Source organism: Dendrobium catenatum, unplaced genomic scaffold (genome assembly GCF_001605985.2).
Source record: "Dendrobium catenatum unplaced genomic scaffold, ASM160598v2 fragScaff_scaffold_830, whole genome shotgun sequence".
Classification (NCBI taxonomy): domain Eukaryota; kingdom Viridiplantae; phylum Streptophyta; class Magnoliopsida; order Asparagales; family Orchidaceae; genus Dendrobium; species Dendrobium catenatum.
Window position 1 is genome coordinate 149,909 of NW_021319292.1, and position 15,661 is coordinate 165,569.

At 37.2% G+C, this 15,661-nt stretch overlaps 1 protein-coding gene across 1 annotated transcript in view; it reads left to right on the forward strand.

Annotated features, from left to right (window-relative positions):
- Positions 1-15,661, forward strand: part of LOC110111630 (kinesin-like protein KIN-14F) — a 56,334-nt gene that overhangs the window by 16,552 nt on the left and 24,121 nt on the right. The window lies entirely within an intron of this gene.

The following is a 15,661-nucleotide window of genomic DNA, read 5'->3' on the forward strand; positions in this document are numbered from 1 at the left end:
ATTGCATCTTTAGTTCTCTTATTCTCTCCATATCCGATTTTGCAATCAGCATATCATTCACATTTAAGAGTAGTAATATATTACAATTATCAAAATATTTGAAAAAAGACCTTGATATACTTGGTACTTCATGCACATTTTGTTTGACATAAATCTATCAAATCTCATGTGCCATTGTCTTACTACACACCAAATCGTCTTTACCTATGATCATATATACTCGAGGTTGTAGTATATACAACTCTTCTTCTAGATCACCATGAAGAAATATTGTCTTCACATTCATCTATTTTAGATGTAAATCCTCCATTGTATCTATTTTCAATACAATTTTGATTGTTGTCATCTTCACCGTTGGAGTGAAACTCTCAGTGTAGTCCACTCCATTCTGATGTTGAAAATCTTTCTCAAGCTTACTCTTATATTTTGCATCAACATGAATGTAAGAGGAATATTCAAAGACTCTCAAGTGAAATAAACTTAACTCTTTGTCATTCTAGGATTCTTTAGGTAATCCCTCATTCCGGAGAATTGTTGAATCATGCTTAATCAGATAAATAGTAGTATTCACTAATTTTACCCAAAATTGCTTCGGTAAACAAGTATCCAACCTCATGCTCCTAGCACGCTCAGTGATAGTTTTATTCATATCTTCGATAACACTTTTTATTGTGGTGCTCAGTGATAGTTCTATTGAGTTTGATCTCATTTAAAACACAAAACTCCATGAACATTTTATTAGATATTCACCATTATTATTTGATCTTGTATACTTTAGATTTGAATATATCTTATTGTCAAGCATAGCTTTTCATTTCTTAAACATTTCAACTACAACAGGCTTGTTTCAAAAAATAACTCACACCTTTCTAGTGTAATCATCAATAAAGGTACAAAATATGAAGATTTGTCTACAAAAAGAATTGGAATCAGACCCCATATATCTATGTGCGATAACTCTAGCTTCTTTGACTTCACCTTTGAATCGATATTTAAAAAGCTCTTATTCTGTTGCTTGCCACATATACGATCTTCACAAAAATTTAAGTCTATAAATTTTAAACTAGGAAGCATTCCTCTAATAAGAAGTGAAGGCAAATCTTTCTTACTCAGTATTACCAAGTCTATGAGGCCAAAGACCTCTATCGACTTCCTAATCAGCTACTCTAATAGAATCTAATCTTTTGTTGATAATATGCAATGTGCTTGCAATTCTTCCATGAGCTATAATCATAGCCCTATTTATCACCTTCTACGAATCTCATGTAAATGATGTCACATATCCTAAGTGTGCAAGTTGACTCATAGAAATTAAATTTTCCTTTAGATAGTGAACATGTCTAACATTCTTTAGTTATTAAGTGAACCCATATGACAATCTAATATCAACATCTCCCTATGTTATTATGCCGTAAGGCTTATTGTCTCTCAGATACATTTTTTTTAGAACACCTTGAGTGTAGTTCTTGAACATCTCCTTATTTGGACTTTTGCATGAAATAAAGTGCCTAAATTTATAAGTTTTATGATTATCCAGAGATAAAATCAGAGAATCACTCTAAAATTCTTTTGCAAATATATTTGTAAAGTGACTTTTATCTTGACCCCCGCCACTAATTTTTTTTAACAGTGCAGTCCCTCTTAATGTGACATTTCTTTCTACATTTCCAACATTCAACCTTCCCTTTTCCTAATTTGTATTTTTCTCTCTTGAATTTAGATATTCCTCAACTTGGATTTTGGTCTGAACCCTATCCTCTGGTTTCAACATTTAGATTAGTATTTGAAGATTCACCATTCGCCTTTGTGAGCTCCCAAAAATGGTGCCCCAGCCTCTCCGCACATTTTTTGTCAATGGGAGAGTTTATCGAGCTTAAGTTTTAGGGTAAATTTTTAAAATATATATTGAATTTAAGATATGACACTACTCAAATATTTCACCCTCGTTTCATGAAGACTTTATGATTTGTAGTATGCTTTCTCATAGGTACAATCCCCTATGTTTAATTATCCTTCTAATAACGAGAGAGAACTTTTGATTACGGCTAATCGTTAGATAGGCACTAAGTACTCAACATATAGTAGCAATAGCTTCATGGATTTAAATTTGGATTTGAGGGTTTTTAAAATTTATAATTTATCACCGTAAACTTAAAGCTAATGATGGGGGACTGATGAAGGGCTTGATTAAAATTCCATGCTTATGTTGTCCTGGTTATCATGACCCTTATTTTATTTAGTTAGAGGAAGTAGTTGACCCAACCTAATCAAAGGATTCTTGCCTGCAACCATGGGTTATGTTGTCTAATGATACCTTATAAGCTTAGGTCGAATATTTGCCTAATAGGATTGATTTGAGTTCACCTTAGATAACAAAATATTTTATGCCCTATCAATTATACCTTATTAATTAAGTATTTAAGGGTTTAGAGCCATTGAAGAACATATGAGCTCTGATAGTGACTATAATTTAGTGGTATCACTTGACGGTAAAATCACTCGATTAGAGAGCCCCGATCATAATTATTTATTTGTGGTACCATTTGACAGCAAAATCATTGATTAGATGACATGTGCCACGTCCTTACTGATAATAGATGGTTTGAAAATAAATCTTAGCGATATTCTTGACTGGATATTACCTATTTATGAGCTAAATTTATATTCAAATTTATCTACCTCAATAAACTATTGCATGGGATTGATAGATTTTTGTTTTGAGTATTTATGTGATTAATTTCATATTTTAATATTCAAACTTTAATGAATATCATATTTATAACTATATTATAATTTGAGTATCTAAGTGATTGATTTTGAGATTTGGGAGTATTTAAAATTTAGATACCCCTTTGATTGATATTCGCTTTTAATACGATCATTATCAGGGTTTGTAAGTAATTTCTTTTCATTATTTGAATATCATTCACTCTGTTTACTTGCCAATACAGAATCAGGTTTGGCTTCTAACATTCATGTTTGTCATACATATATTAGAACTGAGAGTTGAATAAATGATTTTTGTAATAGGCCTTTTAGGTCTTAATGTGAACGTATAAAACTAAATATTATGGTGAATTAAATGAGTGTCAGTTCAAAGAGTTTATATTTTTAGTAGTGAACCTTTCTTATAAGAGGCCTGATGCGGACATCAGTACGAAGATTTGGCGCATCTATCACAAGAGGCGTGTCGTAAATCGACGTCTATAATTTAAATCTTCAATTATGAGTTATTTTTCTAAATTTTAGTTCTTATTTGATGTATTTCCTGTTTTACCCCTAGGTTGGTTTATGTGAGTGTTGTGGCCCAAGGGGCAATTTTGTATTTTAAGTTTTCTTATGTTGTGGCCTATATATAGGGCCTAAACTATTATAATAGGAAGGGATTATTGATATTAAAAATTTGTGTTCCACACTTGTGTTCTTTTGAGAGGACGATAGTGAGATTCCTATGGGAAGGAATCGGAGTTTTCACCAGCCGTAGGATGGGTTCGGGCTCGTGACTTGAAGTCCCTTGGAGAAGGGCAAAGCATCACCTGTCAGCCTTCGGAAGAGTCAAAGGCTCGCGTTTTTATTTTTTATCTTTTGTTTTTGTTTTGTTCCTAGCCGTCGTCTTCATCCTCTACCTACGTCTATCATCGTCGTCTCCATTTCCACCATAAGTCGCCGGCCACCTCACTAGAAAATCCTCCAAACCGTCGGCCATGACTCCCTAGCCGCCGGCCTCATCCCCACTTCGCCATCTCTTTGAAGTTTCATAATTGGGTTGATGATGTAATTGGGATGATCAAAGATTTCAAATCCTTTTGAATTTGAATTTGAATCTTTCCTAATTGGGTTTGATCCATATTTGGAGGGTTTTAATGCTCAAATTCAAAATTCAAATTTGCATTAGGAGTTAAAAACCCCCTCAATTACCTCCCTTTAATTAAGGAATTAATCGCAGCTTTAAATCTAAAATTTAATTTCAGATTTAAGGATTAATTTACTTAAGTAATTGGGGCCCACTTATTTGAAATCAAACCCCTCTCCCTCCCTCTCTCCTAGGCCGGCCCCTCTTCCTCTTTCCTTTGCCTAATTAAGAGCCATTTAATGCTCCTAATTAACTCCCTCATTAACTCAAAATTTTCCCTCCACAAATCCCTCATTTCAAATTCAAAACATTTTGAATTTTGAAATCTTTCCTAAATTAGCAATTCTATTTTAGGAAAGTTTCTTAAGTTAACAATATTTGAATTCAAATTCAAATAGGAAATCAATTTGAATTTTAGATTCAAATCTGATTTATTGTCTCACTTTCCTCATTCCTAAATTCAAATCTAAGAGCCTTAAATCACCTCATTAAATCCCCTTCATGGCTTTGAAAACTGCCAGCCCCCTTAATGCTGGGATTAGGAATTCTTTCCTAAAACCATCACCTTTCTTTGAAAATATTTCCTCTTGCCTACTAGCCGTGATATTCAAAGCTCAACCAATTAATTATTTCCCTAGGCTGAGAGTAGAATAAGGAAATAAATTCCCTAATTCTCTCTACATCCCACCGTTTCTTTTGGGCTGAAATTCCTCTTGTTACCACCGTCTTAATCCTTTCCAAAATCACTCCTCCCAAGTTGGAATTAATCTCAGGCTTTTCTCCCTTGCTGGCCGAACTCTTCCCCAAGGCTCCTGTGCTGTTTTTCCTCTACAAACTCCTCCCAAACCCTATCCCATGTTGGATGTCCTGCTCTCCAAATCTGCTGCTAGAAAATTCCTGCAGTGGTTCTTGGATTCTCATCAACTTGAAGCTTCAAAACTGCTGCTGTCACAGCTTTTCTAAACCTTTTAGGTTGCTGTCCAGGATTTTCCCAAGTGCCAAATTGCTGTCCAGGGTCTTCTCAAGACCACGCATCTGCTGTCCAGAGATTCCCGCAGCAGTTTGCTGCTGTCTAGCCTTTCTGGGAGCGACCTTTGCTGCCCGGAACTGTCCGGAATCGCTGTCCCAGGTTGTGGCTACTTGCTGTTCATAATTTCTTCTCAGGTTTTGGGCAAAGAAATCAGAACTTGCTGTTAGATTTTGGTGAAGAGATCCTCTCCCTAGCAGAGCCTCCTACCCGTTCTACATCAAGGTCTTTAAGGCCTAATGTGAACGTATAAAATCAAAAATTTCAGCTAATTTAACGAGCGTCAGTCTAGAGAATTTTTTTTTGCTGGGTGAATATTTCTCATAGGAGGTCTTGAAGGTCTAATGTGAACGTATAAAATTAAATACTTCGGTCGACGTTATGACTATGTGTTTCTTCATTAATTTAAGTCATATAAACTCCAGTCCATTTAAAGAGGATTGGACTTGAACTTAAGTTCACTTTTGACCAGTGTGTGCAACATTTCTTGGACCTTAAGTTTGAAAATTTAGCATAACAGTCGGAGCATATGTGTGTAACTTATATTTTATTTTTAAATAATGCATGTGCATGTTAGTGCATCTGAGTAATATATTTGTAAAGTTTTCAGATAGATAATTTTAAAACTATTTATTATTTTTTGGTCAGAGCTGCATCCTCAGACATCATATATATAAATATGTCATGCTCACCAGGGCCATGTAGATACGTGTTTGTCTTGTTCATTTTTGCATAATGCATTGTATATGACGCGTTGATACACTTATGGATGTTGGTGCATTTTCACATTGTATAGGACACGGTTATAGTTCACATTATATTTAATTTTTGCATGTTACATGCATGTTTGCATAACATATTTGCATATTTCTTATGATGCGTAGATGACTCACTTGTACATTGCATGTACATTTGTGTGGTGCATTTGCATTTATATGTTGCTTGGTTTGTATCCATAATGCATTCATATACCATATGCATGGTGTATTGTTAACCAATATTATGCATAATGTATTTGCGTGTTATTATGCATAATGTATTTGCGTGTTGCATAATACATATGCATGATACATTAACATGTTGGATAGTGCATATGCATGGCACATTTGCATGTTGTATGATACATTTATATGATATATTAACATGTTGGACAACATGCATGCACGATGCCTTTGCATGTTGCATAGTACATATGTATGGTATATTTGTATATTGAATAATGCACTCGTAAAACACATTTATATGTCCTATAATATGCTCGTGTAATATATATTCACAAATCTCAATGCATTTTCACAACACTTCTGCATGTTTCATGGTGCAGTTGTGCAACACATTTACATATTGCATTATCGTGACATACTTGCATGTAATTTAGTGCACTTTATATCATGCACTTGCATTTTACTTAGCGCATGTATATGATTGATTTGTATGTTTGTTTAGTGTGCATCTATGCTGCTTGCATGTTTGAATAATTCTTACTATATTTTTAAAGAGCATTTCCATGATCTACGATATGCACGTATGCTACTAGTGTACTCATATAGCGCACTTGTTTGTCTTTGGCTTATTTGTACTATACAATGGGGGGGACGCACATGTAATATTTTACTTTAGTTATTTGATATGCCCCTGGTGCTTTAACAAGAGTTATATAACCCGTGACACTCAGTAGTTTACTATTTTATTTCTCTTTCATGAATAAGTGTTCATGGGGTGTATGATGCACCCATGGGACAAATGAATCCCTTTGCCTTTAGCAGTTGCCGTGTATGAAACTTAGAGCACTCGTACACTCGTGACTTGAATGTGAGTCTTATTTCATTATGGAGCATTCAGTACAGGAAAATCACCTTTTTGAGGCAGAAAATCCGTCCCAAAATAAGAAAAATCCATTGCAAAAATCTATTTGCGGCGGATTTTTTTTTCTGTCGCAAAAAACCCCGTCACAAAATTATTTGCGACGGAAAAAAAATCTGCCGCGGCAGCAGCAACGAAATTTAAAAAATAGCAAGAAATTTGAAGCTGACCGATTGCTTGAGCCTGACTACCTGCCCGCTCCTGCGTGATCGCTACCTGTGTATGACCGGCTTCTCTCGCCCTCCTGATCGGCTGCCTTACCAGATTGCCCGTGCCACATGGCCTGCCTGGGATTTGAATTTGCTCCTCTTGCAAACCAACCCCCTTCTCCACTCGGCCATGTAGACAAAGTACAACAAAAAGTTTTTTTATATATATTATAACTTAGCTTGCGATAGATTTGTGACGGAAAATTCCACAACAAATTCGCGGTGGAAATTCCGTTGCAAATCCATCACAAAAAAGAATCGAAACTTTTCGTTGCAAATCCGTTGCCATTTTCGACCAAAAATAATCCGTCATGAAGTCCGCAACAAATTTGTAACTTTCATGTAGTGATTTTACTGGGGTGGATATCGGAATCTGTAAGAGAAATATCACGCGGTGGCCATTAATGCAAATGCACTATCGTAGGAGCATAAATACATTTAACTTTTAAAGGATAATTATTACCCTCATTTAGGTGTATATACACTTGCATTTTTATCTACTTATACGTGTGTGTTGTAGGGGGAAGATGTGAGATATTTGAGAGAGAAAATTACTTTCTCTCTTAGATTTTAGAGAGAGAAAGAGGGGGGCTACGGTTTAGTGAAAGTAGATGATGGGAAGGAAGAAGATGAAGTGAGGAAGGGAAGAAAAAAAAGTAGAGGGGAAGAAAAATATGAGGAGAGGAAGAAGAAGAAGAATAGGAAGGAGAGGATCATATGCTAACTCTACAATGTCCTAAAAGTTTAAATTTGTACTCCCACAAGAATTACTCATAGTAACTAGCCCATTCTAGTGATCTGGCAATACAAATAACAACTAAAACGCTCTTGTATCATCATCAAACTTTATGTCAATAATAACATAACTAACTCATCATAGTTTCAAATTATTCAGATGTCTTGCAATTGAACTAGTGTCTACCATCTTTATATTGAATATTTTTTTCATAAGAAAAACTTTATTTGAAGAAAATAGCTTTTAATACATCTTTGTTTGTAAACCATGAAATCAATTGCGTTCTTCTTATTAATAATGTTGAAAACAACAAATTAGGGGAGTGAAAGTCGAATTAAACCTAGGATTGTCTGGTCAAGTACCTCCCATTCCTTCTAGTCATCGACTTAGGCTTCTTGGTGATTCCATCTAGCAACAAATACAACTTCTGATAAAGCAGATCTTCAATTTGCATCTTTTTTAGGAAGTGAAGTTCAAACCATTAAACTTCTCAATCTTGTATTTTGTTTCATTAGCCATTACTCCTACTCGAACTAAAGAACACTCGAACCAAAGAATGAGCCTCTGATAGCAGTTGTTGGGAATAGAACCACGTAATGAAAAAAAAACGAGAAGTAAAAAGCAGTAGAAAAGAACACCAAAATTTAATATGAAAATATATGAAATTTGGAAATAGACATGGAGCCACATCATATCAAGAAATCCATTATGAAAATGAGAGAAATTGTACAGATTTTTCTCTCACTTTTTCTTTACTTCTCACACTGTTCTACACTTAGAACAGAGAAAAATACATATTTGTATTACTAGAAAGGATGCAATTCTTCAAGTGAAATAAGATTAACAAGGGAAAAAAACTTCTTAGCCCTACTCGCAGTATTGTGACACTATACTTTCAGCACCTTGGCATCGACTGCTTTGTTTCGCATGTTATGGCACTATGAACTATAATGCCGCAACGCTGAGTTCACTGTGTTATGGGGTTGTGCTCTTTGTCCTAGAGGGGTTACACAATGTCTTGGCGCTAGATTTATAGCGTTGCTGAGCTGTACATATAAGAAAAATTTCTTTGATGACTTCACCCTTGAATCCCTCCTCGTCGAGTTTTACCCAAGGAATTGAGATTTGAGTCAACAATAAAACCCAATTGATGGACATAATTAGATTCCACACAAATGTTGACCTCAAAAAAAAAAAATAATAAAAAAAAAATAAAAAAATAAAAAAAAACTAATCTCACTTACCCATTCGGCGCCGACTCGCACGACTGCAGAAATCCCGTTCGAATCCTCGACATCGTGCTCCGTATGTACCTTGCATGACATCGCATCCCACACGGCCTACGCACGCCTTTGCTCATCGTTAAATAGCCAAAAGGGATGATGCTTTGGGACTTCTTCGCGGTCCCTCTCGCACGCTTCTTCGTCGCTTCGCAGGAGGTGTTCGGCTATCGTTGCTTCGCAGGAGGTATAGAGATTGCAGGCGTCACTTCTTTGGCTCCTTCGTGCTGTTCGGCCGCGCTCCTTAGGGATCAGAGGTTACACCATTTCGATTAGAAGCAAGAACCGAAGCTCGTCGCTGTGAAGTTAATTTTCTCCCTATCGCGCGCTTCTTCGCATCCTTCGCTGCTGTTCGACCTAAATCCTTCGACGACTTGACATTCCTGTCGGGTCGGAAGTCGTTGCATTGATCGGAAGCCAGAACTGGAGCTCGCCGGTTGAGAAGGTAGCCTATTCCCTTTCGCGTGCTTCTTCGGCCAGAGCCCTTAAACCAGAGATGGAGAGAGGGATTAATGTCTTAGTTAAGATTAATTAAAGTTAATCTTAATTAATTTAGTTATAATCATTTTAATTTATTATAATAATTATAATTAATTACATTTTATTTTAATTAAATAATTATAATTAATTTTAATTAAAGTTAATTTTAATTCATTATAATTAATACTTATTTTTAATTATTATTAACTATTATTAATTAATTATAATTATTTAATACTGATTAGTTATAATTAATGAAAGTTAATTATATTAGCTAATTATAATAATTATAATTAATAATTTTAGTTATTTATAATTAATTATAAGTAAAAGTAATTAATTAAATATGATTATAATTAATTGTTAATTATAAATAATTAATGTTAGAAAAGAAAGAGAGAGAATGGGAGAGGGGGATCCCTCTTGTGAAGTTCTAAATCCCGCCTTCGACGCGCTTGACGCGTTGATGGACCCCCTATATGTGCTCTTGTAGCATGGTGGGGGGGAGTTCGGTGCGTCAGGTACGATGAGGCGGGGAAGCCCTATACACGCTCTTGTAGCGTGGTGGGGACAGTCCTCGACCTTGACATCAGCACCGTCGGCACCGCTACGAAAGGTATAATGTTCTAAAACCCCATTCTCGGCGTTTGTCGTGGATCGGAGAATCACCTATATACGCTCTTGTAGCACGGTAGGGGGAGCTCGGTGCGATGCAAACGACGTGGTGGGTAAGCCCTATACACGCTTTTGTAGTGTAGTGAGGAGAGCCACTGGTGTTCTCATACGGGTACTGTTGAAGGCCCCACACACATTCTTGTAGCGTGGTGGGATGAAAAGATGTACGGTCGTAGTGTCTAAGGACACCTACCATACACGCTCTAGTAGCGTGGTGGGAAGGCCCAGCTCCCGTATATTTCCCCCAAATGGGGGATATATTGGGGTGATGTCGAAATTTTCATTGAAGTGCATAAAGCCTGAACAATAAGAAGATCTCATTTGGGCAATAATGCAGAAGACTTGTACTTGAACAGAAATGCATAGAACTTGAATTAAATGTGCAGAAGACTTGTACGAATAACAGGGGACTTGGACATAAATCAAACTACAAGAAATGGAATCCCAAATCCTAATATGCACAATCAAGATCAAAATTCAAATGTCAAATAACAACTTAATGCATTTAGACAAATACAAGCAAACAAGTTGGGGACTCGTGGCGAACAGGACCTCGATGCATACGAACAAGGAGCAATACTCAATTCATAGCATCTGAACAATCACAAATAAATCTCAATTATCAAAACTTATGAACGTATGAGACAAAATACATAGTGGATGATATTGATGAAAACATCAAACTCCTATAACAGTCCTTACAAAATCAATGCACTATGCTTGTAAGTAACAATAGACAGTTGCAAAGTGCACGAGTACTACCCACATGAAACAATCAAAGACCCACCACGCAAACAATAGCTACCTTGTAAATTGAGAGGGTGACATTGGCAGTTGATGAATAAAGACTCCAAGGCATACAGATGATAAATGATTATCAAAACGAGCAACTACAAACAAGGCCAATCATCAATACTTAATGTATAAGCACACAATGAATGATGCTGGTTTATACAACGACAGATGTAGTGGACTTCTACAAAGTTCCTATGAGGTTAAAAGCATTGTGCTTGCAAGTAATAACAATTAACTGCAGAATGCACGAGTATCTCCCACCTGTATTAATAAGGGCCAAGATATGAATGCAACAATCATTTCAATGCATATGAACAATGATGTTCAATCAAGTCCAAATAATACCAATCCACTGTAAAGAATATAAATGTCTTCTATATGCAACAATGAAGAACTCGAAAAACAGGCAATATTAGAAGATCCGTCCTTATAAGCAACTACGTTAAACCACGTGAGATTGGTGAAAGGTGGATGTGATGCAAGGACAATGGGTCTTCTACAAACATTTTCAGGAGGTCATAGTGGATACAATGGTCCCCCGCAAATAAACACGAGTTACTTGTGGGTAATAACAATGGGTATATCGTAAGCACAACGAACCTTTGTGGACACAAGTACAGATGTCACCTACGACAACGGTGATTAAGATCTATGAGTATGTCGGGTACAAGGGCAACTCGATGTACGAAAAATGACACCTCATGGCAGAATGGAAGAGAGGTTTGAATAAATTAGAACTAAACTTCATGGTGTTCCAAAGTTTCTTCTTAGTCTTATACTTAAGAAGAAAATAATTCTGGTGTCCACAAACACCGAAAATAACAAGTCTACTACACTGAAGATCTTAAAAGGAGTCCCTTTCAAGGAAGTGGCCACGGATTTCAAGGACATCCCCGATTCCCCGGTGAACCAGAAAGGGGAATCAACATCAAGATGAGGAGATGCCTCATAACATCAAGACCACACCGCCACCAGATCTGCAACACTTATACTAGTAGACAGAAGACGTCTACAATTTATAACGCCCCACCACCGGATCTGCAACACTTATACCAGCAGACAGAAGACATCTACAATCTACAACGCTCCGCCACCGGATCTGCAACCCTTATACTAGTAGACAGAAGACGTCTACAATTTACAACACCCCGCCACCGGATCTGTAACACTCGTACTAGCGGATGGAAGGCGTATATATGCTCTCAAATGAAATGTTGTGTATTCAAATGGCAATTACTTGCACAACTAAAGTTATTTCAGTGTACCCCTGCACATACACCATAATTTGTATACACATAGATACACTAAAGAGGAAAATACAATCCCGTTCCTTATGGGCCCCGGCGAGCGTGTTATTGATATACACATGACGTCTAGGGAGGTTGCATTGGGCGAGAAGTGAATTCAAATTTGAACCCGATCCTTCTATACAGATCAGTAGGAGTCGACAAGGTTCGAACCAACAACAAGTATACGGTCTTGACGACCTGTATATTTGTTTTATTCCACGATTAAAAAGGCGTTCAAGGCGGACGCCTCGAGGCGCGCCTCGAATCGAGGCGGAGGTCGGGCGAACTGAGGCTTAAGCCTCGAACGTCCGGGCGAGGCTTACGCCTTTTTCCACAGAGGCGTTAAATTAAAATATATATTATTAAATATATAATTAATAGTATTAATAATAATTATTGAGTACCTTGTACCGCTCAGTACATGCTCGGTATCGAGCCAGTACCGCTCGGTATCAAGCCAGTACCACTAGGTACATGCTCGATATTGCTCAGTACATGCTCGGTACTGAGCCAGTACCACACAATTCCGAGCCAATACCGCTCAATTCCGACCCAGTACCACTCAGCACCGAGCGGTATATTCTTGGTACCGAGGCTTACGCCTTGCCTCGCTTAGCCAAAACGCCTCGATTCCTGATTTCGCCTTTTAAAACGTTGGTTTTATTGCATTCATATTAGGCCGTCAAGGCCTATAATCAAGAGAATTCACTAACAAAGGCACAAAGCTTACAATACAATACCCGATCCTCCTAAGCATGTAAATAGGAGTAGATAGGGTTCGAACCATTGGATAAATATGTGGTCACGGAGTTGACCGGAATATTTATTTTATACATTCATATCAGGCCTTCAAGGCCTTTAACAAAGAAAATTCACAAACAAGGGCACAAAGCCTATGAAACCCGATCCCTTATCGGCAAGTTGATTGGGTCGACAAGGTTTAATCAAATGGAAATTGCCTCCTTCTCCCTGATGATGGCCGCGCTGAACAGAAAATCTCAACCGGAGGGGTCCATTCCAAAAATAATTTCAAATTCCTTTCAAACTCCATTCCAAACGACCACAAATTCTAAAAATCCCAAAATTCCAAGTTCCAAGATATTTAAAATTTAAAATCCAACCATTAAATGCTTAAAGCAAAATTCATCCACCCTTTGCAACAGTTTGCCGAGGTGGACAAATCTGAAAATTACTTCAGCTCATAAAGAGCTAATTCATAGTCGAAAATATCACTATGATCCATTCTCAAATAATCTCCTGCCAATAAAGACGTGGTACGTGTCCTCTAGTCGGCGGTTTTGCCTTTAAATGACATCGCAGGATAAATGGTTATGACCCGAGGCCCTCTGGATTGAGTGGTTTTGCCGCCAAATGACACCACGAAATACCGGTTATGGCCAGAGCCAATACGTTCCTTATTGACATTAAATCCTTGAGATATGAATCAATAGGATATGATCAATAGGACACAAAGCCCTCTGTTAGCTAAGGTGGATTCAAATTTGTCCCTTTATACAAACATTCACCCCATACTACAAGATACCCTTGGACTAAGCAACCCATGGCTGCCGACAAGGATCCTTTTGTCAGGTTGGGTCGACTACCTCCTCTGACTAAGTAGACTAGGGACCATGATGGCCCGGGGCGATGGAACCATGGGATCTTGATCGGGTCTATCATCCATTCCCTCACCATCCGCTTTAATTGCAAGATGGTGAAATTTCCAATTTAAATATCAAACTTTTCAAATTCTCAAATCCATACCCAACGCTGCTACTATATGCCAGATAATATGTATCTCTACGTATTTGATTGACGACTAGCCTTAATCGAAAGTGCTCTCTCATTATCGGGAGGGGTAATTTACTCTAGGGGCTTGCGCCTATAGGAAATCAGAACTCATACCATAAAGTCCTCACAAAATGAGGGCGAAATCTCTAGGTAGTGTCTTATCTATAAATTCATCTGCCTTCCAAAATTTACCTCGGAACTTATTCCGTTAAAACTCCCTCGTCGAAAGATAAAAGCAAAACATAGCGGGCGGAGGCCAGGGTCGAATTTTCGGAGCCCACAATAAACTAGCAGATATATTGTTCAATTCAATTGGAGTTAACAATGGAGGGGAAGCTATTTGCTAGTTAATAGAATTATATCTGTCTACATACTTTATTAATCCTTTATAGCACCTAACATTGAACAAGTGGACTTCATTAGATATTAACCTATAAACATTAAACACTAATCCTCAAGCTCAATAATATCAACTTGAAAGCCCATGATTAAATGAAACATTCTTAATTTGTGAGTGGCCGCTTAGATCATTTTTGTTTTTTTATTTTGATTTATTTATATTTTGATACAACAACAACAAACAACAACAACATCAATCCTTGATAATTAAGGATTCATTTGGGAGAGTTTTTTCATAACTTTTTTTCTCAGATAACACCATAGTTAAAAAAAGTAAAAGCCCGCAGGAGACCATCTTCTTTTCTTCCTTCTGCGGTAGGAACATTGTCTTTTCTTCCTCCACGAAAGCTTTTCATTTTCTCTATTTCACCGCGGCTTAGACTTCGATGCTTCACGTGAGGTCGGCTTCTACAAAAGTAGCTTCTTCGGCTTACTTCACTCCTTTTACTATGTTCCCTTGGCCATTAATCCCACCTCTTTGGCTTCTTTGGCTCATCTTTGGGAGGATCAGGCGAAATCAAGAGCAACCAGTGTGATGAAGTGTTCAACTTTTTCTCTGCCGAGTGGGATAGATGTCAAAGTGGTTGATTTTCACCCAGGACAATGCCGATCCAACCTCTATTCCTGCTGTGACGGAGAGTATTTCACGATCTGCCCAGCTGTGATCAAGCGAACCCATCCAAGTTCGTGACTTGCACTCGAACGTCCTGTGTAGGGATGATGCCACCAATTTGAATTGCTTGGAAAGTGTTATTGGGAAGGAATTTGCTATTGATGATTCTTCCAAGTGCAAGTGTGTTAATCTTTCTGATGCATCCAATCTTGATCATGCATATACACTTGAATGCACTCAAGGTGTTTGGGTAAATCTCTCAAAGACTGCAATTTTGGTAGAGGCACATTTTACTTTACTCTGCATACATCCAACCAAATAGAAAAATCAGTTCCCCTACATTCACTTTACTTCAAACTAAACAACCTCAAAGTATTTACTTTGCACTGCATTCACTTTATAGCTAACCAAACAACCCCATAGCAAAATCTACTGGAGTATGATAGAAAATATTGTTATACTTTCAAAAGAAAAAGTTATGTCTATGGCAGTTTTTAAAAAATATATTTTGTAAATCCTTGTTTTCATTTAGGTATATAATTGATGGGTCACAATGTGAAGCAAGATCAGGCAAATGGGTCCAACCATCCGACAAATCTGCACCATTGTGCCACTAAAATAGTTTTGTTCAACGGAATTGACTATTTTCTG